The sequence below is a fragment of the Podarcis erhardii genome (assembly GCF_964252035.2).
Source record: "Podarcis erhardii genome assembly, chromosome: 10".
NCBI classification, from domain to species: Eukaryota; Metazoa; Chordata; class Lepidosauria; order Squamata; family Lacertidae; genus Podarcis; species Podarcis erhardii.
This window is the reverse complement of record NC_138500.1, coordinates 33382183-33410111: the sequence shown is the minus strand read 5'-3', so window position 1 is coordinate 33410111 and position 27929 is coordinate 33382183. Positions and strand designations below refer to the sequence as shown.

The 27929-nt window shown below is 41.6% G+C and overlaps 1 protein-coding gene across 3 annotated transcripts in view; it reads left to right on the top strand.

Moving 5' to 3' along the window:
- The first annotated feature begins 15248 nt into the window (after positions 1-15248).
- Positions 15249-27929, top strand: part of ATF7IP (activating transcription factor 7 interacting protein) — a 71650-nt gene continuing 58969 nt past the window's right edge. The window contains exon 1 of one of the 3 annotated variants that reach the window (XM_081879293.1): positions 15249-17262. The gene's annotated coding sequence lies outside the window, so the exon portion shown is untranslated. Of the gene's footprint in view, positions 17263-17604; positions 17754-23547; positions 23631-27929 lie in introns of those variants that run through there. The other 2 variants (XM_081879292.1, XM_081879294.1) reach the window with 2 other exon arrangements.

The window sequence follows — 27929 nt, the reverse complement described above, 5'->3', positions numbered from 1 at the left end:
GAAGGACCTCTTCAGCTCTTCTCCAGTGCTAATAACCTGGGTAGTAATCCCAGCTGATTGGCACTGGGAATTGCTGAAGGGGTCACTGAGCCCTTCACAGTGCTAGTAATCTGAGCAGGAAGGGAGGACAGGAATGGGCAGATAACAAGTTGTCCTGTTCCCCCTGCCGTTACTGTATTCACCACACCAACCTCGTCCCACCAGACAGCTGTTGGGCTGACTGAGGGAAGCAGGATTGTGATGCACAATCCCCATGTGCCTTCCTCCCCCGCCTAGGTAAAGGGACCCCTGACCATTAGGTCCAGTTGTGGCCGACTCTGGGGTAGCGGCGCTCATCTCGCTTTATTAGCTGAGGGAGCCGGCATACAGCTTCTGGGTCATGTGGCCAGCATGACTAAGCCACTTCTGGCGAACCAGAGCAGCACATGGAAACGCCGTTTACCTTCCCGCCAGGTCGGTAAGCCCTAGGCTCTGTGGTTTAACCCACAGCACCACCCGCATCCCTCCCCCGCCTACAGCCTCCCAAACAGCTGATAGATGGAATGAAGATATCATGGTGATGAATTCCTTGGTATCAGGAGGGCTGTTGCCACTGTGGTATACATTTATGCGCAGATGAATAAATTGTAACAAAAAAAGCCACTGATTTTGCCAGGAATATTTCAGTCTACAGTGGTACCTCGGGTTACAGATGCTTCAGGTTACAGACTCTGCTAACTCAGAAATAGTACCTCGGGTTAAGAACTTTGCTTCAGGATGAGAACAGAAATCACACAGTAGTAGCGCAGCAGGCCCCATTAGCTAAAGTGGTACCTCAGGTTAAGAACAGTTTCAGGTTAAGAACGGACCTCCAAAACGAATTAAGTTCTTAACCCGAGGTACAACTGTACTTCAATGCCTCCTCAATCTGCAATTCTGCCCTGAAGCAAATTAGAGTTAAAAGAGAAAAAAATGATTGTATAAAATGTAGAGAGCCATGACACACCTTAAAGACCAGCACTTTTATTGTGGCAGGAGTTTTTGTGGACTGCAGCCCACTTCATCTGATACATGATTGTATGAATTAGTCTTCACAGCCAGCTTCCCATAATAGCTAAGGGCTGGGCTGCCACACCCCCACCCTGTGGCTCCAGCCTGTCTGGCTCCATCTCCCCCATGATCCTAGCCAGCCCTGTAGCATGTCTATTGGGACACTCCTATGACAGTGCTATATAAGGAGCAGTTTGTAGATAGCTTTCAGTATAAAGCACAGGACTGCTTGCACAGGTAGGGCATCCTACAATAGGCATAGGGGAAATCAGCTTCCTCTGAATGCCTGGCTTCTTCCCTTCCCCCTAGACCAGGCTTCCTCAACCTCGGCCCTCCAGATGTTTTGAGACTACAATTCCCATCATCCATGACCACTGGTCCTGCTAGCTAGGGATCATGGGAGTTGTAGGCCAAAAAACATCTGGAGGGCCGAGGTTGAGGAAGCCTGCCTTAGACCCTTTGGGCATAGGAGGGTGAGCCATGCCTGCAAGGAGTGAAAGGTAGAGGGAGCGTTAAGGTGCAGGCCAATAAGAACAGCAAACCTCAAACAAAGAATGGGTGGGAGCTGTTCAATTCTCTCAAATCCCAACCTCTGAACTGAGGAACAGCAGCAACCCTTCAGAATAAGAAGGGGGTGGAGGGAGAATTAGCATGCAATGAACTACCCACAAAGAACATTCTCCATTCACAATGCGAGTCTTCCTTTGAATTGCACACAATTGCAAAACAAATAAGACTGCATGTTCTGCATTGTCAAGCAAAAGAATTCAAATTTCATTACAAAGGACCCACAAAAGCATGAACATTGTTCAGAGCCATTGACTCTGTACATTTTCTGGTCTCTTTTGTCAGACTGTCTGTGCTTTATGCCATTAAATGCTTCACTCCAGGAAAGGCATAGAAAAAGTAATTGTAACTTGCCTTGGTACAACCAAACGTTCTTAATAAAAACACTTCCCTTTCCTTCTTCCTCTTATCTATCCCATGTTTTTCCTGCTACTCCTTATTTGTGTATGTCAGAATGTTGCAACTACCTTTTTGGTATGTAGGGCAAGTAGATGACACACATGGAAAGCGTATATGAACTCATGAAGGTTGTATTCCTTCCCCATGCAGAACACAAGGTGGGAGTCTTTGGAGACTGGAACCTCAATGCCTCCCTCCAATTGTGGCTTCAATCATGGGCGTGCCCAGGATTTATGGGGGGGGGGGGAGCAGGATATCCACCTGTCCTGCTCCAGAACCGAGCCTGCAATGTGATGGGTCAGTTTGTGGAAGCCATGCCTATCATTTAGTTGGGTTTCCAGTTGCCTCACTAGAATGCACCACATCATCCCAAGTGACCTCAGCAAGCATTTCAATTTCAAATATTCTGATTATTTCTACTTTTAGTTAAGTATTTTTAATTATTTACTTGATTGGGTGGGCAGGTGCCCCCCCCCCGGCAATGCCCATGGCTTCAATAGGGAAAGAAACTGACTCCCATTCTGAGCTATTCTGTAGCAGGATAATTTCATCAGTATTGTAGTAATGTTTTTCTTAAAAGCACATTGATATTAAATCCATCCCAAAATAACATATTTAAACTGTTTCTTTGTCTATCATTGGAAGCACTTTAGCTCAGAGCATCTTAGAAAAAACAACCCTTTTGCAGTAGCAGTAACAGATTAGTGATAATCAATTCAGCATTATTGAAGTTTCTGTTAACATCTTTATTGGGACAGGGAACCATTCACAAGAAACACAGATATATTGGTACAATTTGAGGGTATTTAACACACATTTAAGTTCTAATTTTCACTGGCTGTAATTGTTGCATCTCATTGCCATTCAACTCCCACCTTACAATTTTCCCATTAATATAGCTTCCACCTAAGATTTCACTTCATGCATCTGACAAAAGTGAACTTTAAATCAACAAAAGCTTATGCTAATCTTTTAAGTTGCCATAAGACTGTTTTTGCTGCAATTTACCAACATGGTTACTTCTCGAGATATATTTTTTTGACAAAAAAAACAGTTTTAATATATTGTCACCCCTGAGGCTTAGAACTTAAATGACATGAGGGGAAAGGGTGGTAGAGGAGAGGGAAATTAATTAAATTAAAGTTTTAGTTCTTGTAACACACTTGAAAACCAACCCTTCCATGGATGTAGCCAGGGGGGCAGCTGCCCCCCATCAAGTAAATAAATAAAAATACTTTACTGACCAATTGCTTCACAGATAACTAAGCTCTGCCCCCCCCCCCAAAATAAATCCTGGCTAAGCCCATGAACCTTTCCCTACAAAAACCACTCCTGTACCATCAGAGCTGAAGCAAAGCAGGTGAACTTGTTCAGGGAAGGGCTGCTCCTGCCTGCCATCCAGTTGTCTCAGACAGCTGAAATGTTTCTATCAACAGCTATTTGCAGAAAATAAAATAATTAAGACATAAGCAAATGGTTAAACGGTCACCAAGTCGAGCTTTTTCTTCCTCTAGCTCCCATATTTCCTTTGTGCATAGTAACTAGCTCATATTTCTCATTCAATATAAAAGTGTCAGAATTTTTGAGCAGCTCTCTATTTTTCCTCCTAATGGCCATGAGGATTTTACACCAACTGGAGATGGGGCTTTGTTCTCCTAGGGAACATTCCCTCCTGCTGCGGAATAAAGATAACCAATTTGACTTCTGTTGACTTTTTACCTAGCACACAACCTAAATTAATTTGCCCCCTCTTGCCAACATAAAGCCTGGCTCATTTCTCTTGATATTTTGTTTCCCACTTGTGAAGAAACCTGTGTTTTGCATAAGGATGGAGTAACTGCCTGTTTTTGTAGTTCCTGAGGTGGGAGACAGACCATTGTTATGCTTCTTGTTCCCAGCTGGCCTTGATGCAACCTGATACCTGCACTGCACCTAAACAATCTCATTTAAATGTCTGTTAGCAACTCCCTCATTCCATCTGAAGACTGTGAGGGCATGGATGCAGACTCCATGGCTTCAGTATCAGCAAACTCTCTCCCCACCCCCACCCCCCACCCCTCATTGTTCTATTTACTTGAGTAAGCATTTGGGGGAACTCAAAGCTCAGACACTATTTTGTGATATTTTGGTTGGTCAAAAAAGTTATTGCCGTAATAAAGACTTTGGAATTTATCTCTTAGCCAACATGGCTATCATTATTTTGTGTGTGGCTTGTCGTAGCTTTCCATGAATGAGCATCTCTGCTGCTTCACTCATCACCTATTGTGATTTGTTGTTTCCTAATCCATAAGGCAATACCAAATGACAACTTCAGGATGGCTAGTGATCATATCTTGTTAGGGAGAAACAAACCAAGATTCCTTGTTTGGACATAATGGGAAGCCAAGGCTTCCTGGATTGCTTTTGTTGCCTTACACTGTAGGAGTGAAGCAGGAGCAATTGGGCACTATGCACCAGCACACTCCTTGCTTGTAGTAAACTATAATCCAGGAACCCTGGTTTTTACATGTGAAAATCCTCAAAGTCTTGCAGGGTCTCTGCTAAGATACAAATAAGATCGCCCCAGTGACCTATCACAGAAGAAGGTGGCTGGCATGTGATCCCCAAATCCCCATGCAACTGTGGCACCTGTATCCAGTTACTGTTTCAAAATATTTTTCATTGTTTCATTTTAGTATGGAATGCTTTGAAATGGTTTTTTTTTTTTTTTTTAAATGATCGCTGTGGGCTATATCTTTACCTGAAACCTGATAAGTACAGGGTGTTCATTGTTTCCTACATTTGCCCTCTGTGAGTTGGGGAACAACTAGAACTGCAAAGGAGTGGGGGGCACACTCACCCCATGCCCCTCCTGTGCATATGTACTTTAAACTCATAAGGATGCCCAAAGATGGCTATACAGAGTCTATTTTCTTCTATTCCAAGCTTTGCAACAAGATTCCCAGCTGCCTGTAAGCACCGTCTCCTCTACCTCCCACCTGCAAACATAATAAACACATCTCAGGGGAGGGATGAGAGAAAACAGACCCACTGAAAGCAGTCTCATTGAAGCTGACTTCCTGGGAAGGGCTTTTTGCTTGGCTGAAACTCCAAGCAGTATTCAGCAGATGGTTCATTCACACTTTCCTCCTTTCTGCCAGGAATTCAATATTACACCTTGCCTCAGCCTGGAAGAATTACTGAACTCTGCCGCACTCTCACCTTTTTTGAAAGATATGTAGGAGATTCATCTGAACCTCCCATATACATTCAAAATGTGGGAGGGGGGAAAACACTCACTCTGCAGCACCTGGTGGTCACACATCCCTACCCCCCACATCCTTTGTGCATATGTGTTCTAGATGCGTATCAATGGACATAGTTTTGCCCCAGGTTCTAACCTTGAATGGAGCTGATGCTCATAATTTTGCATGTGCACAAAACCCATTCTCAGGGGGGCAAGGACCATGCATACTATTGGAGGATGTGACCTCCAAGTGTGATTTAATCCTCAGCTCCTGAAACACCTTAATGGTTTGTTTGGACACAGCTAAGGAGATAATCTTCCTACTGCAAGTAGTCTTTCATTTCAATTCATTGGTTATAGGAGGATGCTACCTTGCATGGGTAGCAGCTGCCCCCCCCCAAGCCTTTCCCCCCAACCAAAGCTTCCCCCTCCCCATAATGTCCTGTCTTGGGGATATTTTTACCTGCTATGTTGCACTATCTAATGGTTGGAGGAGGACTGAGAATAGTGGGTTGCCAAATTACATTCTTTAGAAAAATAGCATGAGACTAAGCATTAGGTACAGGATGGTACAACTGTTCTCTCTCATCAACCCTTATAAGCAACAAGGAGAGTTGTTGTGGTTTCTCAGTAATTCAATCCAAAACTTTAAGCTTGCAGTTGGTTTGCTTAGTTTTCTTGTGGGTTTAATCAGTGAATTTCAAAAATGAAATGTCTCACACATGTGGATGTCACACTGACATCCTGCGCCCCTAGCTCAAAGGTCAAATATGTTCTCCTTAATCTCAAACAATGCAGAAGAGTTGCAATTATTCAGCTGTCCCTGCGAGGGATCCCCTGTGCATGGCCAGAGGTGATTGTTTTACATTTTCATGTCTGAACCATGCCACTGAAAATGTACTCATACTAATATTATTTTTCTTAACACAAGCATACTGTCACTAGTTGTCACTATGAATACACCTTTGGAAACAAAGGGTGCACAGGAATTTCAATCACTCACCTTTTGGCACCATTTCCCATAATGAAAGCTGTATGCCATAAATGTTAGTCTTGAAGGTGCCCCTTGGTTGTTCTTTTTGCTGCAACAAACTACTGTGGCTACCTCTCTAGAAGTTGTTTCTAAAACCACATCAAGACCAAGCAACTCTTTGGGTTAATTGTACAGTTGGGCTGGTCCAGGGACTTGTAGAGGTATTAATACAACACAATTTGGCACATTTATATTGATTAAATGAAAAGGCTCCAAGAAACAGTTTATGAAGAATCCAGATGTGTCTCCATGTTGTCTGTGATGTACTATCCCTTTCCTTTTGGTGATTCCTCTGGGAAGAAAAGAATGTTGGCAAATGCATGGCACAGCAGAATTTCTGAAGCATACCAACTTTTAGCATCTTACATCAAAGTTTCATTGTAAAGTCAGACTACTCTCGCTATCACTTCTGCTAGTGGTACTAGTTTTCCCCTAGGTAGCTACTTTTCCTCCCTCAGGATTGTTTCCATTTTTCATTTTCCCCATACCAAAGACTGTTTCAGTGCCCTTCAACTCAATTTTCTCCCCTCCCCCAATCATTCCAGTTGTTGCTTTCCTAGCTCTCTGTGGAATGCTCATGCCTTGAAGCCCTCACAGTTGCTAAGCAACATCCCTCACTTCTCCATGTGGCTAGCTTCCATGGCAACATCTCTCTATTTCCTTTCTTTCAGCTGTTTGCTACCATAGTACCCCTGTCAAAGCAACCATCTGTGGCAGGGAGCAGCCAAAAAATACCATGAATTAATTCCATTTTCACCTTGCTCTAATGTTTTGCAACAAAATGTCTCAAAGGTCTTGCTTTGACCACTATCAGAGAGACATACATTTTTCATTTCTAGTGCAGCTGTTCTCTAATCCTAGTTTATTGCTCTAATTTTCTTCAGTCATCACATTAAGTATGCAAAGTTTGTTGTTTTTTTAACCCAGTCTCATTCATCATCAGAAAAACTCTGGGGAGGTAGGTAATTTTTTATTCCCATTTCACAGACTGGAGAACTGTGACTGATCCAAGACCATTCACAGTTGATATAAAATCTAATCCAGGATCAATACTTGCCCCAGGGACTCCAAGGAACTGGTACTCTAAATGACTTAAACAAATGTTCACTAATGAAGTAGGTTGGTTGCTACCCCTGCAACCATGTAGCAAAAAAATGGGAGTCAAAGGTTTAAACACTGAGTTATGTAACTATTCACTTTTTTTTCATAATCTACATGCACAAAAACTAATTTTGCAGATGTGAACTCTTCAAATATTATACCAGAATCCAAACTTTAACTCCTGAAATGTATTTCTTCTCAATTTACAATACTACTGTTTAAATATATTTAACTATGGGACAAGGTGTAAATTCTGCCATAAATTAGAGAATTTTTCCTACCTGTGTGGCTGGGGAGAAAAGAAGGATGTGATTTTAGTAAGGTTACCAGACGTCCCCGTTTCCTGGGGACAGTCCCCGGATTTACAAATCAGTCCCCATACAAAAGCCATTGAAGTTGAAAAGTGTCCCTGGATTCATTAAAAAAATCTGGTAACCTTACTAGAGGTACCCAGGTAAGAGCACCTTATCAAAATAAACACCTTCAGAAATCCTCCTGATGTGCTTGCATCTGAGAAAGTGGTTCTCAAAGGGTGTGGCAGGAAGATTCAAGGACCATCAAAGGAACATTTAAATATTTCAGTGTAGTTACACGCACGCGCACGCACACACAAAAAATATGGATAGCTATCTTTTCTTAATCAAGCACTGCTGGTTGTTTCATTTTTGTTTTCCAATATATTTCTTATCAATAAAAAATGGTGTGACACGAGCAAATTTTTATTCTTAAAGTATGGCCCAGAGAAAAAGTTTGAGAACCACAGCTTTAAGATCAAGTAGGCTGGCAAGCCTCCGCGGCTTCCCTGCATACGGCAGGCCACCCCCAGGAGAGGGGTGGCAACACTATTGCTGCTTCTCTGCCACTTCTGCCCCACCCCACCCCCTCCTTGTCAGGCCTGACCCAGGAGTGGAGCAGCGGCCAGCTGGTGGTGTTGGGCCATTGTGCGAGAAAGCTGCCTCTGCAGCTCCCTCAATGCTGGAGCCAGGCCCTGAACGTCTGGCCCAGGTGTGATTTCCCTCCCCACGGCTCTGGTCTTAATGAGGGAACCTGTCGTTGGGGCACCTCACTGCACTTCTTTATCTTGAGATCAAAATTAGCCTGCGCAAAACCACCTGTTCACGTATCCTTTAGACTGAAAAACCCATGATGCAGTGTGCCTGTACTATGCATGACAAAAAACATCCAGCATCTTCCATGTAAGTAAGAAATCAATCATTTTGTAGAAAAGGGAGCACACACCAGAACCTGCCATAATTCAAAAGAGCAGATGGTGTTTCTGTGATAATTATCTGAAGACATAATTGAACCCAAATTTCTTTTTGGATTTTCACATCCCTCGTGCAGCTGAAAGTAGTTTCAATCTTTTACTTTGTAATCTTGAAATACATAATTGTTAAGACACCCCTGTACCCCTTCATCTTCCACAAAGCTTTTAAGGAAATGCTTGTAAGCTGCATTGTTATTCATGAGTGGTGTGGCGAAGAGTAACTCAGTTCTGAAAGTGTTGATGAACAGTGGCAGCATGATTGACCAGAGAGACCTATGGTCATCTTATGACAGCTGGGAACCCTGGGAGCATGACAAAATCAGTGCTGATGGAGCTTGAAAACGCTCAGGTATATCAGAACTCCCCCAGTGGGGGGGGGGCACCCCAAAAGCAGGCAGCATTGGAGAATGTGAGGGAAGGAGCAGAACTAAGAATCCTAAATTTCCACAAAACTTTGTCAAGACCCCAACAATGTCATAATGTTGTGCTGGCAAAAGAGGTGGTGTGTTTACACTCCCACTGAAGTAACTTGAAACACCAGAAAACACTGCCTCCACCAATTCCTATACAGCCATGACAGCACAGCATTGTAAAGATACAATAGGTGGAGGGAGAACCACCTTGAGCTCCTTTGAGATAAGGCAGGATATACATGTAGCAACTAGTTCTACAGCCAATCATAGTACACCAACAGTAGCGTATTAAAAGCTTTCAGGAAAACTAACTCAAATGATAGATTTGAGTTACATGGGGTTCTGCCTCTAACACAGGTGGCAACCATTTTAGGTGCGTCCAATTGATGTGTGATTGCCCATGCACAGTACAAATCCTTTAAATGTCACTCAGTTCTCACACTCTGTCCCTTCAATGTTGAAAACTGTGTGGGCTAAACAAATATCCACCCAACAGATAGTAATGAAAGATCCTACACAGGAGATACACGGTACATCTGATGCTAAGAGGAAGGTCACAACAGCACCCAGGAACCTCAGCGCTGCCAGTTAATGAATGGCCGAATGCTGTCTTGATTGCACTGAGGCAGCACCCACAAGATAGATATGTTCGGGTGGAAATTAATATCCAAGGGAATAAAACTTTGGGTGTAGGCCCAAAATGAAGACAAAGTATTTTATAAAGGACATAAGAGACAGGTTGATGGATTTTTCATATGAAAATTGTTGCCTTATGGGAGACTGGAATGGGGAACTGAATTGGGGACTGGAATGTCCCCAATACAGGACAGAACTAAAGTGAAAAATATTAAAATTTCCCAGGGTAAACTACCTAAAGTTTTCTTTGAAATGATGGATAATTTGGAACTTGCTGACATCTGGAGAATTAAAAATGGTGGTGTAAATGAATTTACATACTTCTCTGAAAGACACAAATCTTTCTCAAGAATAAATATTACATTGTTGTCTAAGATGCTGGCTACTGGGGTGTACAAAGTTGAGATATTACCAAAGACTTTTTCAGATCATAACGCAGTTATTATGACTTCCAAAAGGAAAAATGGTTTCTTTAGATTGAGGATTAATGGAACACTTTTACAACAACAACCAAGATTAAATGATTATTTGAGAATAATTTAGATAAAGACATAGGGATACAAATGGTTTGGGATGAGACTAAATCTTTCATAAGAGACTATTTCATATAACATAATTCTTTACTCAAAAGAAAACAGGGGAAACTACAATTCTTTTGCCTGAAATTAGAAAACAGAAAAAGAACTGATCTCCAACTAAGATAAATATTATACTTTGCAAATTAAAATGTTGTAGAGACAGTTTTCTATGTTAACGATGCTGGAGATAGAAACGAAACTGAATTTTGCTAAACATTTTTTTAAAAAATTGCTAACAAACTGGGCAAATGGTTGGCACATAAATTGCAGAAGGCGAAAGAGAGGAAAGTGATATTGAAGTTACAATATGGAAATGCTATAATAACAGATAAGACAAATATGAAAAAGTATTTCATCAATATCATTCTAAGTTGTATAAAGGTCAAGTAACAACAACAAAAGGCAGCACCTGTACTGTACTTTGGAAGTCCCTGCTCAGTAATACTAGACCGGCATCCTCACTATGCTGTTTTAGATGCCTGTTCAAAGCTTTATTTCAACAAATCTTCCGCTAGACATAATTTTCTTACGTATAATGGTTTTTAGTATTTGCCACTGCCACCTGTGTTTTGTTGTTAATTGTCATCCTTCTGGTCCTTCCTTCTGGCAAAGGTGCAGTGGTAAATGGTAAATAAAACAATACTGAATACAAAAGTTGTTCCTGGAACTAGAAATAACCAACAAATGATTCCATACATAAAATACATGGTTAAAGTTTCTCATTTGATTCCATTGTTTAGGTTCCATTCTATGGGTATGGTGGGGTTACAGCCAGCAGTGCTTCCAGTAAGACTTATTTCAATGTACAGAAATCAAATATAAAACTCTATCCATGCACCTGGATGACTTCTTTTCAGGCATATTCAGTCATGGAAGGGCACCAGGAAGCTTGCTGCTGTATCTCAAACTACATCTGTGATCAATGAGGATAGAAAGTAAAATGTTCAAGAAAATGTGACTATTCGGAGTACTACTGAGCCAAGTGAGGTAGTGGAGGATTTCTGTAGATTCCCAGAATTGCGTTTAACTCAAAACAATGCTGAAGAGAAAAGCAAATTCAGCAGCAATACCGAGGAAAGGAATGCAGACAATGTACCAAGTCCAATTTATGAGAATCATTAAAAAGAGATTATCCATGGATGGCAGAGAATCATCATTGTGCAAAAAGTGATAAAGTCAAGACGGTTTGTGCACAACCAAAGACAGGCAGGGAACCATCCCAGTCAAATATCATCTGATGCATCGCATGGCAGAGATGAAGGGCAAGAAGACCTGAGGCAGCAGTTGATGAAGGAAACAAGAAGACAAGAAAAGCAATTTCTTATCTACAAACAAGATCCAAGTGGTGGCACATAGGCTGTGTTGTAAGCAAAAATTGCCCTTTTCCCTTATGGGGTATCCAAGAGCCCATATAGAGTCCTTACATAGGTTCACTATTGGTAGGAGAAGATAACAGAGGCCAACCAGAGAATATTGAGAAGCAAAGCAGCTAGTAAGCTTGATCTTTATTGAACTGTTGCAACAGGGTGCTCCCCTCACCCGCAGGAGAGGAAGAGGAACCCAGAACAATGGCGCGCAAGGCCTTATAAAGACTTTTGAAATTGCCACCCTGTAGATCAAGACCACCCCCAGAAACATCATACATACATCACAGAAGGAGTGTAATCTAAGACCAACCCTCAGATACATCATACCTACATCACAGAAAAGGCGGTCTAAAACATTTGGGGGGGGGGGAAATTTGAATGCTGTTTTTCTCCTGTCATTGTTTATCTCCTGTCTGGCAGGTTACTTGATTGGATTGCTTGGGGAGCCTGGCCAGTCTTTTGTAATGTTAAATACTTAGTAGGCCAGGTCACAGGCTCACACCCTATTCATATCTTAAATGTGCCTGTAAGACAGGATTTGTGAGGAAAGAGACAATGGGGAGGTTTTCCCAGTTTGACCTTGCAGAGAAAACATTTGCTCAGTTTAGGAATCAAAATGGTTCCAGGTTGGTCTTCCTGTGCTGATCTATGTACGTGCTTGGTTGGTACACTTATGAACATTACCATATATCTAAGACCATAAAATTCCTATCACAGCTGCAGCCAGGCCATAAAGTGTTTCTAATTTGCAACTGTTTAACAATAGTAACACCAAAAAAGGTTTCCCCACCTGTTAGGCTATTAAAAACCTTTATCTGTAGCAACTTATATGTAGATTTGTATGTGATCTATAGGCTGGTGGCTGGCCAGCAACAGGTATGCCAGAAGGAAGAGATTATTGAGATCAGGGTGAAGAACTCTGACCCACTAGCCTAATTAGGCCCACCAGGCCTTCCTGTTTGGTGTGGGGCAAGTGAAGATGGCATATAGATGAGAAGAGTTTTTAGGAACTGCCAATCAGCCGCTTGCTTTGTAGGCACCACCAACGTGAAAAGCTGATCGATCAACTGATTGCTGGCACTTTGGAAGCACTGTACACAGGGCATTGCAAATACTGAAAAGTACCCTAGTCTCAGACTACCAGCTGATCACAGGCATTTTGCAGGCTGTTTTGCTGGCACATGTTGATTCTGAATAACACAGGCAGAAACAGGTTACCTGATGTTTTTTTAAATGTATTTTTATTAAAGATTTTCTTAATTTACAAAGATATGTGCAATGTCTCTCGTATTTTTTCCCCATGTAACACTTAAAAAAACAAAACAAATCGGTTTCATTTGTTGAGACATTAGGAAGAATAGGGGGAAAGAGGTGGAGGGGGAAAAGATGAGTGGGGGTGGGGTCGGGTGCTGATGTTTCTATTTTACTTAATATATGTGGGGTTTTGTGTCAGTGTTGCTTGTGTGGGTTCTCTGCTGTTCACTTGTGTTCCTTTGGTGGTGAGAGAGGTTGGGGTTGGCCTAGAGTGTGGCTGTTCATTTGTGGTTGGCTGTGGTGGTCTGTTCCCTACGCTGTTCTACATCTATTTCAGTGTGGTCTCAAGCCCAGTTTTAGCACCAAGAGAGTGGTGGTTACCCCGTGTGATGATGTTTATTGGGAGAGAATCAGGAGAGCACAATCCAGTTATTGGATTTCTCAGCCTTTTCTGGGAGGGGATGCTCTCCGTAAAAAGGTTCATATTCTAGAAGTACTATTGGGTTCCAATCTGTCACTAAAGTCCCAAGTGTTTTCTGTGGAGGAGTACTTATGCCCAGCTTGGGCTGGTTCATCAGCTGCAGCGAGTGCAGAATGCAGCTGCTAGGTTGGTGGCAGGAACAACCTAATGGAATCATGTCATCGGTTTAAAAAGTGCTGCACTGCCTACAAGGTCCAATTCAAGTTGTTAACACTAGTGCAAAGAGCCCCAAATGACTTGTGACCCACGCAGCTAAATGAATGCTTCCCCACTATCAACTATCTTGGGTCCTATGGCCAGCAAAGGAGGCCATTGGTGGTAGTGGTGTTGCTATGTACCACCTGTTTGTGCTAACCTAGGTAAGGCATGCTTGGTGCCAGTCCTCTATTTGTGGAATGCTCTCCCTGGTGAAGCATGTCTGCCTCTTTTATTATTAACATTCAGAAGGAACCTTGATATTATTAGCTTAGGGTATGAAATGTTTAATGCCTTAAATTTAATTTTAATGAATTGTATTGTTTTGCTAATCTTTTATTTGCCACCATGGGCTCCTTGGGAAGCATAAATTTCAGTGTCAGAGGCAGTATATCTCTGAATACCAGTTGCTGTGAATCACAAGATTGGGGGGGGGGGCTTTTGTGTTTAGCTCTTGGACGTGGGCATTTTTACAAGCACCTTACTGGCCTTTGTGAGATCAGGATGCTGGACTCTATGGACCTTTCTTCTGATCCAGCAGAGTTCTTTTGTTCTTATACATACTGCTCATGGTACTCTCTGGGAGATGAGTTACACTGCATCCTGTTCTTCAGGATGAATATGGAAATAAGATGGTTGCTGCCATGGAGGCAGTTACATTTTGTTTCCTTCCTTCCCATTCAAGGGAAAACGTTGCCATATATTGAAGCAATGTAAGTGTCTTCCTTGTGCATCTACATTTTGCCCACAACTCTGCCAGCATACAGCTGACAGAACAGCTCTGCTGGCAGGGTGTACCACTGTTGTATCTTGTCATTTATTTATTTAATTTCTCTATTGCCTTCTCTTGAGGATTACAGGGCAGTTTACGATATAAAAACACAACTATGCATAAAATAATAGCAAACAAAAACAATATCCCCCACCACAGTCTAAAAGGCCATAGATGGTTTAATTAGCCAAAGGCCTGGAAGAACAGAAATGTTTTGTCTGGCATCTAAAGATATGCAATGAAGGCACCAGGTGAGTCTTGCTGGGGAGAGCATTTCATAATCGGAGAGCGACTGCAGAAAATGCCCATTCTTGTGTTGCCATCCTCCTGATCTCTTGCAGAGGAGGCAGACAAAGAAGGACCTCATATGATGATTGCAGGATCCAGGTCAGTTCATATGGAGAGAGGCAGTTCTTGAGGAATTGTGGTCCTGAGCGGTCAGGGGGTACTTCAGGGTATGCAGTACTGGCACCGCTCTTTTGTTGTTGTTAAAAGTGTGGCACTTACCGTAACAACTTCATGGTAAATACCGGCACCTATTTTTCTAGGAAAAAAGCACTGGATACATTATTTAAAACATGCAACAAATTCAACAGCCACAACACAACCAATTATTACATATTTAAAACCAATCCAGAACGCATTCCGTCACATGGGCCAGGAAGGGAGTGCCTGATTGGAGCTTTAGTACAGTGGTACCTCGGGATGCGAACGGGATCTGTTCTGGAGCCCCGTTCGCATCCAGAAGCAAACGTAACTAGCGACGGTACATCTGTGCACAGGCACGGGCGCTTTTTGCCGCTTCTGCGCATGCGCGTGACGTCATTTTGAGCATCTGCACATGCGCGAGTGGCAAAACCCAGAAGTAACATGCTCCGTTACTTCCGGGTTGCTGTGGAGCACAACTCGAACATGCTCAACATGAAGCATATTCAACCTGAAGTATGACTGCACTCTCTTCTCCTTTTTCCTACTGAATTTGAGAATTGACTTGAGACTTCTATTCTGAAGTATGAACTGATTTGTAAAGACTGCAGAAGCAGATGTAAGCAAACATTCCTTTTGTTACGCCTGCAGTTTTCTAAATGGTGGCCATTTCTAATGCAGTATATACTCCAATCCCTGATAAAAGTCAACATGTAATGGCTTAGAAAAGAAATCATTGTTCTCAAGAGGCATTCATGTGTTTGCACACAATACGGCAGGCCAGCTGGGAGTGCTGATCCAATACTGAACCTGGCAGGAATTATGATTCTCAACTATTTCCCACATGATCAACCACTGTGCACCAAAAATGCTTTCCCCCCAGTATTGTGTACTCCCACAATTTCTTAACTGTGCTGAATTCATCCTGACATGATTTTCAGAGCAGTTTACAACAGCATTACTACATAGAATTGCCATATTTCAAACAGTGAAAAAAAGTTGTTGAGCTTTTTGAGCAAAAATACACACACAAAGCTAGTTTTATGGAAAAATGGCAAAAGGGGCTGCCATATGTCCAGATTTTCCAGGACATTCCCCCAATTTCTGCCCGGACACTGCTGCCAACTGCAATATTCTGGATATGTCCGGGGAATTCCAGATGTATGGGCAACCCTAAGCACACAGGATTTGTAGAGGAATAATGGTTTTATTTAGTGCCCCCACCCCAAAGCAGGATTGAACAAAACTGAGCAGCTGTGAGTTGCATCAGGCCCCCCCCCCCAATATTGCCAATTAGTGCTCCTTTCCAGGCACTAAATAGAATGGGAGAGTTCATAAACTCAGGCCAAATAAAAAATATTGACAAAATACCATAAGTCAGAAGTCATGACACAATAACCATCCACAGAATGCCCATGATATTCATGCAATCCTGATCCATAAAATTTGTGAGATATTGTGCTGTCTTTCTTCACAAAATACTGGACTTGTTAGCACTAAAAACTACTTCGCAAGAGAGAAAAAAATAAAGAACTCCTGTAAATAAAGTCAGTGTACAAATTAAAACAATAAACTTGACACAGGCAGTTAAAACTCAAGTCCTAGTATACCTTCTTTTCTTTTTTTTGCAGCTCTAGGTAATTATGGATAAACAATTTAAAAGTTACACTTAATAAATAAAATAAAACACATGGAAGTAGTCTTAGTAAATAAATGGATACATCACCTAGCTGCAGTATCAATATTTATAGCCAATTTAGTGTCAAGGGCACCAACTATTGTGATAAAAGGAAAAGGAAAAAGCGGCTGCCAGAAACACAACACTGGTGTTGTTAGGACACCAGTACATAACAACAAACCTTTTTATGTTATGCCTGCACAGAACAGCAGTGCCCCTTGTTTTACTTTTAATTTTTTTGATCTTGCAGTTGCAGTTGGGAAGAGGCGTTGAGGACTAGTGACTCATCTCCGACTAAAAGGTGGAGCTTCCCTCCAGGAACACCATTATTCTCACACATATAGAGTTACAAGTAAACAGCGCCTGCTGAGCCAGAAGGGGAGAACTTACTAACTTCCGTTCGCTTTATAAGCCCCAGAAACACCACCCCCGTCCTCACTAGTTAGCTGGGAGCAAGCGAGCACTGCCGTTCCACCTTAAATCCCTTATCAGCCGCTCGTCGCGCTGACCAATAATATCCTTAATCCTAGGGGGGGAGGAGCAACGAGCAAAATATGCTAAATAATTGTGATTCATTTGCATAACTGTTGAAACGGCCAATGTGCGGATTGGCCGGCGGAGGAAAAAAAGCAGCTCGGCGCATCCGGCCCCCCGCTTCCCGGTAGGAGGTGTGGCCAAAAGGGAGTGGGAGGAGAGATCGGTGCTCATTTGCATAACGGCCAAACGTATGCTGTAGGTTGTGTTTTTTTGAATCGGCGGCGGCAGCGGAGGCAGACGGCAGCGACCGTGGGCAGAGCTCTAAAGCGCGGGCGGCGGCGGCGGCGGTGGACGCGCGCGCAGGTACCACTCGGACTCTGAAGGGCAGGGAGGGAGCGGGGCTGCTGGGTACGAGTCAGGGCTTGCGTCGGAAACGGCGGCTACCAACGGCAGTTTTACCAGAAAGCAACTGGCCTAGTCACCTCAGGCTGCGTTTTGTCGCGAGCGGAAGGCTTCTTCTTTTCTCTCGGATTCCTCCAACCTGCCTCTCACGGATCTCGGCTGCTCTGGAGGCTCCCTGCGGCGCTCTGCTGCCCCCAGCGGCAGCTCCTGGTTGCTTCTTTCCCCACCCCCACCCACGCGCTGCCTGTCTGGCCGGGAGGAGGAGGAGCCCTCCCTGCTGGCAGGAAGTGCTTGCTCCCGGACATGCGCAGTGCGTAAGCGCGCGCGAAGCCCTCGTCTGTAGCTCTCGTGGGGTGGAGAGGCGCCACGAGGAGCTGAGGCTTCCGAGCGAGCTGCCGTTCGCTTTGCTTCTAAGCACACGAGGACGAATAAGCTGGAAGTCGGAGCAATCGGTTAGTGTTTTAACTTACAGTATTCTGTGCATGTTGGCTGGTTGAATGCAAGTAGTCGTCTTTATTTAAAGGTTTATTCCGTTGCTGCAGCTTCATTATGATTAACCAGACAGCTGTCATAGGACATTTTTTTATTTCTGTTAGCTTACTAAAATGTTTATTTCAAGTGGGTGAAGGAAGTAAAATTGGGTTGGGCAACTTTTCTTGGTTACTTTCATGTCCCCATTTAGAAAGTTCCAGAATACTTTTAGTGCTAGAGGAAAATGTGATCTAAATCCAATACATAAAGTAAAAACAAGCACTGCTATAAAAATGTCATTGTCCCATAAAAATGTTATTGTCTCTCACTCGCCTCTCCTTTCCGCCAGCACCACTTGTGTAGTATTAAATAATGATAGCATAATACTCTGGCCTTCTGTCTTTCTGGTTTCATGGACTGCAAGCTGCCAAGTTTAATTTTGGAACAGTCTTGCTGCTGGGACTGGCTATATAATAAGCAAGTCATGGCCCAATAGGAGGGTAGTTCTTTGAGGATCTCTATTGTCTCAGGATAGGCTACAGAATAAAATCTGAATGTATTTGTTGCCCCCATTTATGCATGTGTATCCAGGAGATCAGTTGTAAACAGCAACAGTGTGATACTGTTTGTTGGTTCAACATAGCAGTAGGCTGTTGTGTGCACATTCGTTAGGGAGTGTGCCTTTAGTCTGCTCTTGTAAAAGCAAAAATATCTTATTGATGATGTTGACAGAAATATTGTGCCAGAGTTTGAACGAGGGAGAAGATAATGGTTGGTACCTGAAGAACGGAAGGAAAAGCCTTGTTATTACATAACAGCAACATCTATTCGTATTAACTTTCATATTAAATAGATCTGCATAAATAAGCATACTTTTATTACATGATGGCAGAATGTCTGGCCTGGTTACATCACAGATTAATTTTGAGTTTGTTGAACACTCAAAAGCACTATATAAATGCTTATTATGTCAGAATGGCCCAATTAGAACTTTTCTAATAAGAACCCTCATACAGTTATTGCAAGATTGAAGGTGCAGGAAACTGAAAATAAAAATCTGTATTTCATGGAGTCATAGAATTGTAGAGTTGGAAAGGGACCCCAAGGGTCATCTAGTCCAACCCCTTGCAACGCAGGAATCTCAGCTAAAGCATCCATAACAGATTGACATCCAGTCTCTGCTTAAAAATCTGTAAGGAAGCAGAGTCCACAACCTCCCGGGGGAGACCATTCCACTTCTTTGAATAAGTGTGTGGAGTTTTTATTTATTAGTTTATTGCTAAAATGGTAAATTATCAAATCTAAGTTGTCCCACCGCACTCCAGTTCTCATCTTCTGATACTTTTCATAGTCTTGAGTGGCTTTTCTATATCTATACAGAAAAAACTAGCTTGTATTCTGGACACAGTTTTTGTAGTGCAAAATGCACTGCTGTTAAACTCAAAATGGCTGTCTTTCATGAAGCTTCAGGGTGTAAGCATAATCCTCACATGCGCAAGTGCAGTTTCCCCACATGTGAAGGGATCCCCATGGGGCACAAAAGAATACTCTTCTGTTACTGTCCCTCCTTGGGAACATGGGCAAGCGCACCAAGTTGTTATGAGGAAATAGGAAGTGTGCGCGCCTTCCATACCTCTATCAAGCCATCTTTGATTCTTGGAGGGGGGTTGGAATGAAAGGGGGAAGTGCACACATACCTCTGACTTCCGTATAAGAGCCTGGGGCCTTTGTGCTTCCAAGTGGGGAGGTGGAATAGAGGGAAATACCGTGCCTCAAGTTTCTGTCTATATGCTTTATTTAAGGAAGTCTGTTCATCACCCAACTGTTTAAAGTTTATTTTTCACTAAATATACCAATTAAGTTTTTAGTTAAATGAACTCAGTAGGGTATGTGATGTGCAATGTGAATCCTTCACACTAAACAAGACTTATACTTGGTAGTTTGTGTTATGTTTTACTTATCCTTCAAGAACAGTGCATATATGCTTTATATATCTGGATTGGACTACATAATATAAAGTGCAGAAATAATAGAAATTAAAGGGAAAATATCGGTTGCAAAACTGCTAGCCTATCCCACAGAGAATTATTTCATCCCTTTTCTATTCTTCCCTTCCTCCAAGGGATTTAGAGCAACATACATAAGATGTTTCCCACTTAATCCTCACAACAATCCTGTAAGGTAGGTTACACTTTGTGAGGAGAGTAGACAAACTTGCTAAACTTCATGACTGAACAGAGATGGCTTTGTGTTCTGATTTATCCACTATATTGTATTTTGATTCTAGATTCAGGTAGGTAGCCGTGTTGGTCTGACATAGTCTGTCTTATTACAAAGGAATTTCAGAAATAGACTTGAAAGAGAAGTTGCTGAATTACAACTTATTACGAAAAGGAAAACTATGGAGAGACCTGGTCTGAATAGAGATATTGGATTCTTGTCTCATTACACATGCTAAAGCTATTTTTTGTCATCTGCATACTATCCCTTGCTTTTTCCTGTAAGACTAATTACAGTCGTTAACAGTCGTCAACAGGTTTACCATACCCATTGAGCCAATTACCCATCTCCTACTACTCTTCTGAGAAATACCCCACCCCACCCTCTCACAATATATAAGGGTGACTTCCGCTTCAGTGTTTCAGAAGAAGTGTACATGCACACAAAAGCTTATACTAGAACCAACTTAGTTGGTCTATAAGGTGCTACTGGACAATTTTTTATTTTATTTTTATTTTTATTGTATTTTGAATACATCTTTGATTTATCGAACAATGGTTACAGGGTCAGTATCAGTATCAGTTTAGACTGGTGGACCTGAAGCTGAAACAAAACACTGAGTATCATGCAAGTTTCTCTTCCCAATTTGCCAAACTTTGACGAAAAACCCCACCTTTAACACTGGGTGTTTCCTTCCTATTGTATCCAAAGCTAATAAATATTTTGTATTTCAGAGTGAAGTAAGAATGGGTGTTTCCTTCTTGACAATAGCACAGACCATTTAAGGTGGCTATTCAGCTGAATCACTCCCAATGTGTCTCTTTATCTAGATATTCCAGAGTACTGATGGGATTTGAACTTTTTTCTTTTTAGAACACACACACAAACAAAACACATACTGTTACTTTAATAGTAAATAGTACTGTTACTTTAATAGTCTATATTTCTGACTCCTAAACTTTAATAAAGGAAAAAGAGTAGATACTACTGTCTTAATAATGTGTGGTTCATTAAATGGCAAATTCTTACACATTTTCTTCAGAAGCCTACAAATTTTGGTTTACGTCCACCATTATTTTGTTTGCACCAACCCTATTCCCTTTCTGAAATTGTCATGGCTTATAAAGGGGAACTTGGGGTGGTCTGAAGGAGGTAGGGAAAATATGGGGTCTCTCCTGAGCAGTGCAAGATATTCCTGCTGTTCCTTGCCCCCTTCACAGTCTGCAGCATAAAATGAGAGGTGGTTGCTTCCCTTCCACAAAGTGCTCTTCAGTTCACTGAGAACTAGGAGGCAAAGGAGAGTAGTTGTCATGGCTGGACATGTTTGTGAACCCCTGCTAGTCTATCCTTAAATGGTAATTTGCATTGCGCTAATATTAATTTATTAAACTGCAGTGATTAAGCAACGACTTGTTGTTAAAAGTGAAAACTTCTACAGCTTTAAAGAGAGGAGAGTGGGTCATTAATAAAGCTATATCACCATAAAGCCATGTATTGTATAATAAAGAAAAATTCTGGCCTGAATCAAAATATGTACTGAAGACTGCATATGTAGTGCTCATCATACCTAAATATTTGCAAATCACCTTTCATTTGATTATCTCATACAAGATGCAGTTTCCTTATTATGACTTCATAGTAGAAAATACACCATTGATTTATGATGAATGGATGGGTAGTCCTCTAGTTATTTATATACTAATGAGGATTCAAGTGTGCTTTTTGTCACCAAAATTGTACTACTGAAACACAAGACATCCGTACTTCCAGACGAGGTAATGCTAAGGTATGTACAAGCTCAAAAAATAGGCAGGAACAAATCTGGGGGGGGGGGGGGAGGAGCCTGCCCCAGCATTTAATGAATCAATAGGATGGATTGTGGAGACTGAGACACTGCGGGGGGGGGGGCAGTGGAGTAGAATTGTGTGGCTGTAACCGGAAGAAAAAAACATATAAAGAGTAGAAAAGATCAGTTCATTGTTTGGATAGAAGCCATTTCTATCCAAACTCATTTAGTTTTAAATTACTCTGGGAGCAGAAGATAGAGCTGCTCATAGACATCAGTGAAGAGATTATATAATTTAATGTACAGGCAATCCTTGTTTTGTGCAGGGGTTATGTTCCCCCATGGGTGTTAGAAGACACCCCCCCCCCACACACACACACTGCCCAGGCTTGTGCCCTGAGAGGTCACTTTGGTTCTGCTAACACAGCAGTTTGACTTTACCCCTCAGAGGCACACTCTCTTGAGACAGAAGGATGCCAACAAAAACATGATCGTCAATTGCCTGTCCTAAACTCCTTTGTGAGTCTCTCCTTCTTTGTGAGAAGATCATGAATATAATGCAGAATCTTTTTTGCACTCTCTAGATTATCGTCATTTTGGTGTTTATATTCAGGTTCTTTCTTTTTATATATAATTTTTATTAATTTTACATATAATCACATTGCGTAACATCATATCCTCTTATTAAATCTCTTTGGCTCAACTGCACCTAATGACTTCCCCTCGCTCCCCCCTAATGGTTTACAAACTTAAATTTTGCATTTTTGCATTTCACTTCCTTTCCTATTCTTGTTATATCATAAATAAGTTATTACATTACTTATCCTGAATAGGTAGTAATTTCATCTTACAAATCTTCAGGTAACACTGCTAGTGATGTTATATTCAGGTTCCTTCTATTTGGACTTTTTGGTTAGTGTTGTGTTGTGTATTGCATTCTACTAACTGCTCAGGACCGCAATACTTCAAGGACCTCCCTCACACAAGTCCCCCACAAGATAATCTGGGATAGTTTGTAAGAATTCATGAAATTGGTGTTCTATGAGGTGGGTACACTACATTTCAATGAGGGTGGGCCCAACGGCGCCAAGGGAAAAGTGAAAAGCTCTCCCCAGGGAGGTTCGTCTGGTGCCTTCATTATATATCTTTAGGTGCCAGGCAAAACCTTTCCTCTTTAACCAGACCTTTGGCTGATTAATATTCTACAGCCTTTTTAATGTATTTGTGGGAGAGGGTGCTATTGTTTTGTTGTTTTAACTACTTGTGTTTTTATATTGTAGTTTTATCTTGTGAAATGCCCTGATATCTTTTGATGAAGGCTGGTATATAAATCTTAACAAATTAATACAGTGGTGCCCCGCAAGACGAACGCCTCGCAAGACGGAAAACCCGCTAGACAAAAGGGTTTTCCATTTTGGAGGCGCTTTGCTAAACGAATTTCTCTATGGGGTTGCTTCGCAAGATGAAAAAATATTGCGAGTTCCTGCGGTTTTTCCCCGCCCCCCCTTTCCTAAGCTGCTAAGCCGCTTAACGGCTGTTCCGCTGATAAGCCGCTTAACAGCTGATCGCTAAAAGCCGCTAGACCGCTAATCCGCTAAGCTGTCAATGGGCTTGCTTCGCAAGACGAAAAAACCGCTAGACGAAGAGAATCGCGGAACGGATTCTTTTCGTCTTGCGAGGCACCACTGTAATGACAACAGCTGATCAAGGAGGCCTTCATGTTTCTCTGATCAGGGTTTTACTTTGATCCTGTTAGTTGGAAGACATAGTACCTCCGCTATCATTGATTGCATCGGTGGGGAAAGAGGATCAATTCGTTTTATCCTTTTAAAGGTCTGAGCAGTTCCATCAGGTAATGTACCCAGTTTTAGTTAGGTAGTTATATGGACTTTTCTTTAAAGTTTCCTTTTCCAGCAGCTCTTCAGTTGAGGATCTCTGAGAAAGTTTGGACCAGTACCTGTGTCTTGGCCTAACCTACCTCACATACTTGTTAGGATAAAATAGGGAGACGAAGTACCATGTATGGTACCTTGAGTTCCTTGGAAAAAACCAGGGTATAAATGTAATAACTAAAATAGTAAGTTTGCATAGCAAGCAAATGTCTTAATAGTAAGAATTTTTCAAAAATATTATTTCAGTAGTGAATATTAAACAGGAGAATGCTAGAAAAAGACTAGGTTCTTAAATTTTTTTTTTAGTATGAAGGTTTTTTTTTTTAAGGAACTCAAAGGCATTATTCAGAAAACTGCTTCATGTGTCAATTGTTTAATATCTTAAGCGCTAGTATCATAACACATAGCCTGGACAACCAGGCACCTGGGATTTGTTTAGCCAGGACAATGAAGTAACATTTATCTCTATGACAAATCCAGTTTCCAGTTCTTGTATGACAAATCAGCTACAATTTGAAATTGAGAGGTAGGATACAAATATTCCAAGAAAATTTTCTAATCATCAACAAGTGTATCTATATTGGCTTTAGTTGTCAGGAACATCCTGGATGCAACTGGATATAACCTTGGCCTTGAAACATGCATCCTGTATATCTTTCCTCAACAAAGTTTTGAGAGAACAATTTATGATTGTTCTTGTTTTTTATTGGACAAAATCATAAGAGAAGATAAGAGCCACAGATCGGCCATAGTGCCACATGCAGAAGACCTTAGATTTATTCCCTAGCAGGAATACAAAATGATGGATGGACCAGTGGTATAAGGCAATTTCCTATGATCTTAATGTGTGGGAATTGGAGAAGAGGTGGCCTGTGTTATTTTGGTGAGTTGGAGCTTCTTGCTCCCTTGATTATAGTGGAACCTCAGGTTTTTTAGCGTCTTGGAAGCTAAATGCCGAAAACCCAGAAGTAATTGCTTCTGTTTTTTGGATGTGCCTTGGAAGTCAAATGGCTTACGTGGCGTCTTTCAATATTCTCAGTGGGAATTGCTGACAGTCCTTTGTGCCTTGGTTGTCAAACGTTTCGGAAGTCAGTCTTCTGGAACGGATTACTTTCGACACCCAAGGTACCACTGTATATTATTTATTTGGGGCCTCTTACTATAATCTAAGATCAGCAGGCTCTGATAGTCAGTGATGTGTGATAGCCCCCGTATTCCCCCCGTATTCTGGGCAATTTTCCTCAGTTGTAGTTTTTCATGTAAAATTTGCTATTTCAGAAAATTCATTGCTTCATAAAGTTAATTAGTAACCTCATAAATTGATCCAATACCAGTCAAACTTAGTCGTTTCAAATATATTATCTTTTTCCAGATTACTATACTACTGAAAGAATATACACTACTCTTTGGATGTGCTAAAATTAGTGTGAATAAGCATCATCATCCGCTCTCCCAATGTAAACAAGGGAAATTTATGCATGTCAAGTGCTCAAATAAAAATAATTTTGAATAAAACTTTGATTTTTAAAAAGCAATATACAAGCCAAGCTAATGTGCTCTGTTTCCAGCCCCTCCCCATCAAATATTTTTGTTTAACTATTTTCAGCTATTGTTATTAGCATGGTGTGTATTATTTGGTTTGGGCCACAATGTAAAGACACTGGGAAATTTTCCAGGAAAAAAAAAGGGCATTATGCATGTGTCATTAGGGTTTTCAATGAATCTGACAATGTGCCACTGCACTTGGGGCTGTGAAAGACCAGGATTCCAAGCTTGAAATGCTGGGCCTGACTATAATAATTTTATTGAGTTAATTAGTATTTATTTGACCCATTTTCCTTTTAATTATTTTCCTGCAATGTGAGAGCCAGTGGGGTGTAGTGGTTAAGAGCGGTAGTCTCGTAATCTGGGGAACCGGCTTCGATTCCCCGCTCTTCCACATGCAGCTGCTGGGTGACCTTGGGCCAGTCACACTTCTCTGAAGTTTCAGCCCCCCTCACCTCACAGAGTGTTTGTTGTGGGGGAGGAAGGGAAAGGAGAATGTTAGCCGCTTTGAGACTCCTTAAAGGGAGTGAAAGGCGGGATATCAAATCCAAACTCTTCTTCTACCCTGAAGGGATATTTCTCAGCTCTTACCATGCACATTGCATTGTTACTGTATCATATGTATCTGTGGATGTGCTACGAAAACTAATACAAACCTGAGAATTTGTGAAGTGGTTCTTCCTTTGTTTTTCTCTTGAGATATTTACAAATCTAAAAAAGTTTTGGTTTGGTTACATGAAGGCTATACACATTTGGAAGCTATACTGGCTACTCAGCTGGTAAAAAATGTACTCTTTTAATCTTCTTTGTTATACTGTTTGTTCCCGAGCATTCAAATTTTCATATCATAAGGGACGTGGGTGGCGCTGTAGGTTAAACCACAGAGCCTAGGACTTGCCGATCAGAAGGTCGGCAGTTCGAATCCCCGCAACGGGGTGAGCTCCCGTTGCTCAGTCCTTGCTCCTGCCAACCTAGCAGTTCAAAAGCACGTCAAAGTGCAAGTAGATAAATAGGTACCGCTCCGGCGGGAAGGTAAACGGTGTTTCCATGCGCTGCTCTGGTTCACCAGAAGTGGCTTAGTCATGCTGGCCACATGACCTGGAAGCTGTATGCCGGCTCCCTCGGCCAGTAAAGCGAGATGAGCGCTGCAACCCCAGAGTCGGTCACGACTGGACCTAATGGTCAGGGGTCCCTTTACCTTTATCTAGTCATATCTAGGCTGACTTGGAAGTTGCAGAGAAATAGAGCTGGATATTGTCTTTGTGTTGATGACTCCTTGGCCTAAATCTTCTATTGACTGCTGTATAAGATCTTCAGTAATTTTGGGTACAAGGTGGAACCCTAACAGTATAATTTCCATGAGACTGAAGTATAATCACCCAGTCTTCCTGGAAGTAAAGTAGAAGTAGGACCACCAAATACAAGGCCTCTTATTTCCATACCACATAATCAATTCAGGAAAATTGAATTGAATTGGTATTGAAAGTTGTAGAGATCAAGAGGAATCAAGGCCACGCATCCTTCTTATTTCTAGATTGGCCTGAACTCTTTCCCCCAACTCTCAAAGTTTGGTTGCGTAGTAGAAAGCCGTTTGAGCTGCATTTGCAGGATGTCCACGGTAGCTTGTTTCAGGTTAACAATATTGCATTTTGTGATGGGGTAGCCAATTTGTGTGGCTTATAAAAATCATTTTATTGAGGAAGGCTGAAGTAGCTCTGAGTCAGCAGTTGCCATGTTCAAAAAGCAAGATTTAAGTTAAACATACAACATTTATGTTTGGCACGTTTTAAAAACTCCATCACCACACCCTTGAATTGAATTTTTCATCATGTTCAGATCATAGTGCTCCGAACAAGCTTGTGTAGTAATGCTAGCTGCTTCGAATCTTGTTTGGAGAAACACCTGGCACAGTAACAGTCTGAATTCCCGGAGAGGGTATCTTTTGAACATGTTTACATGTTGCAAAGTGAGTTTTGTGTGTTGCTTTTTACCACATTTTTCTCCACATGTTTTGAGCCAAGGTTTGGTCTGTAATAACTGACACTACAGTCTAGAACTTCCTCAAACTTCCTCGAACTCTGCCCTCCAGATGTTTTTGTGACTGCAATTCCCATCATCCCTGACCACTGGTCCTGCTAACTAGGGATCATGGGAGTTGTACGCCAAAAACATCTGGCGGGCAGTTAGAGGAAGCCTGGTCTAGAAGTAGTAGAGTAAGACCAGAGATAATAAATCTTCTTAAATGTTGAAATGTTTTGATTTTCAGAGTGTTCAGCTTCATATCATATCTGTCATTATTATTCAGATTTTGTAATTTAAAATCACTTGGCATACTTTTAACATAAAATTTGTAAACATCTTAAAATAGCAAAATTAATTGAGTAATCAGATATTTTTAATGGATGTGATATGAAGCTGAATGGTGTTTTAGTAAAAACAAAGTGAATTCAAAACTTAATTACAGATATATCTTTGAAGATATTACCTTAGGGCTCAAAAGCACGTTGCTAGTAGCAAGTAATTAAAAAGTATAAATTGCTGAACATATTTCTTGACTTCATTGCCCTATGCTTTCATTTTGTACTGAGGGGACAATGTGTCGAAATCCCGTAGAGCCTTTGAATAACTGTTTTGTAGGGTTACATTTAACCTCTTGGATTGTCTGCAGACTGCTTTAGAATTACCGGTACCTTTTATGGACATGTCTGCAGTGC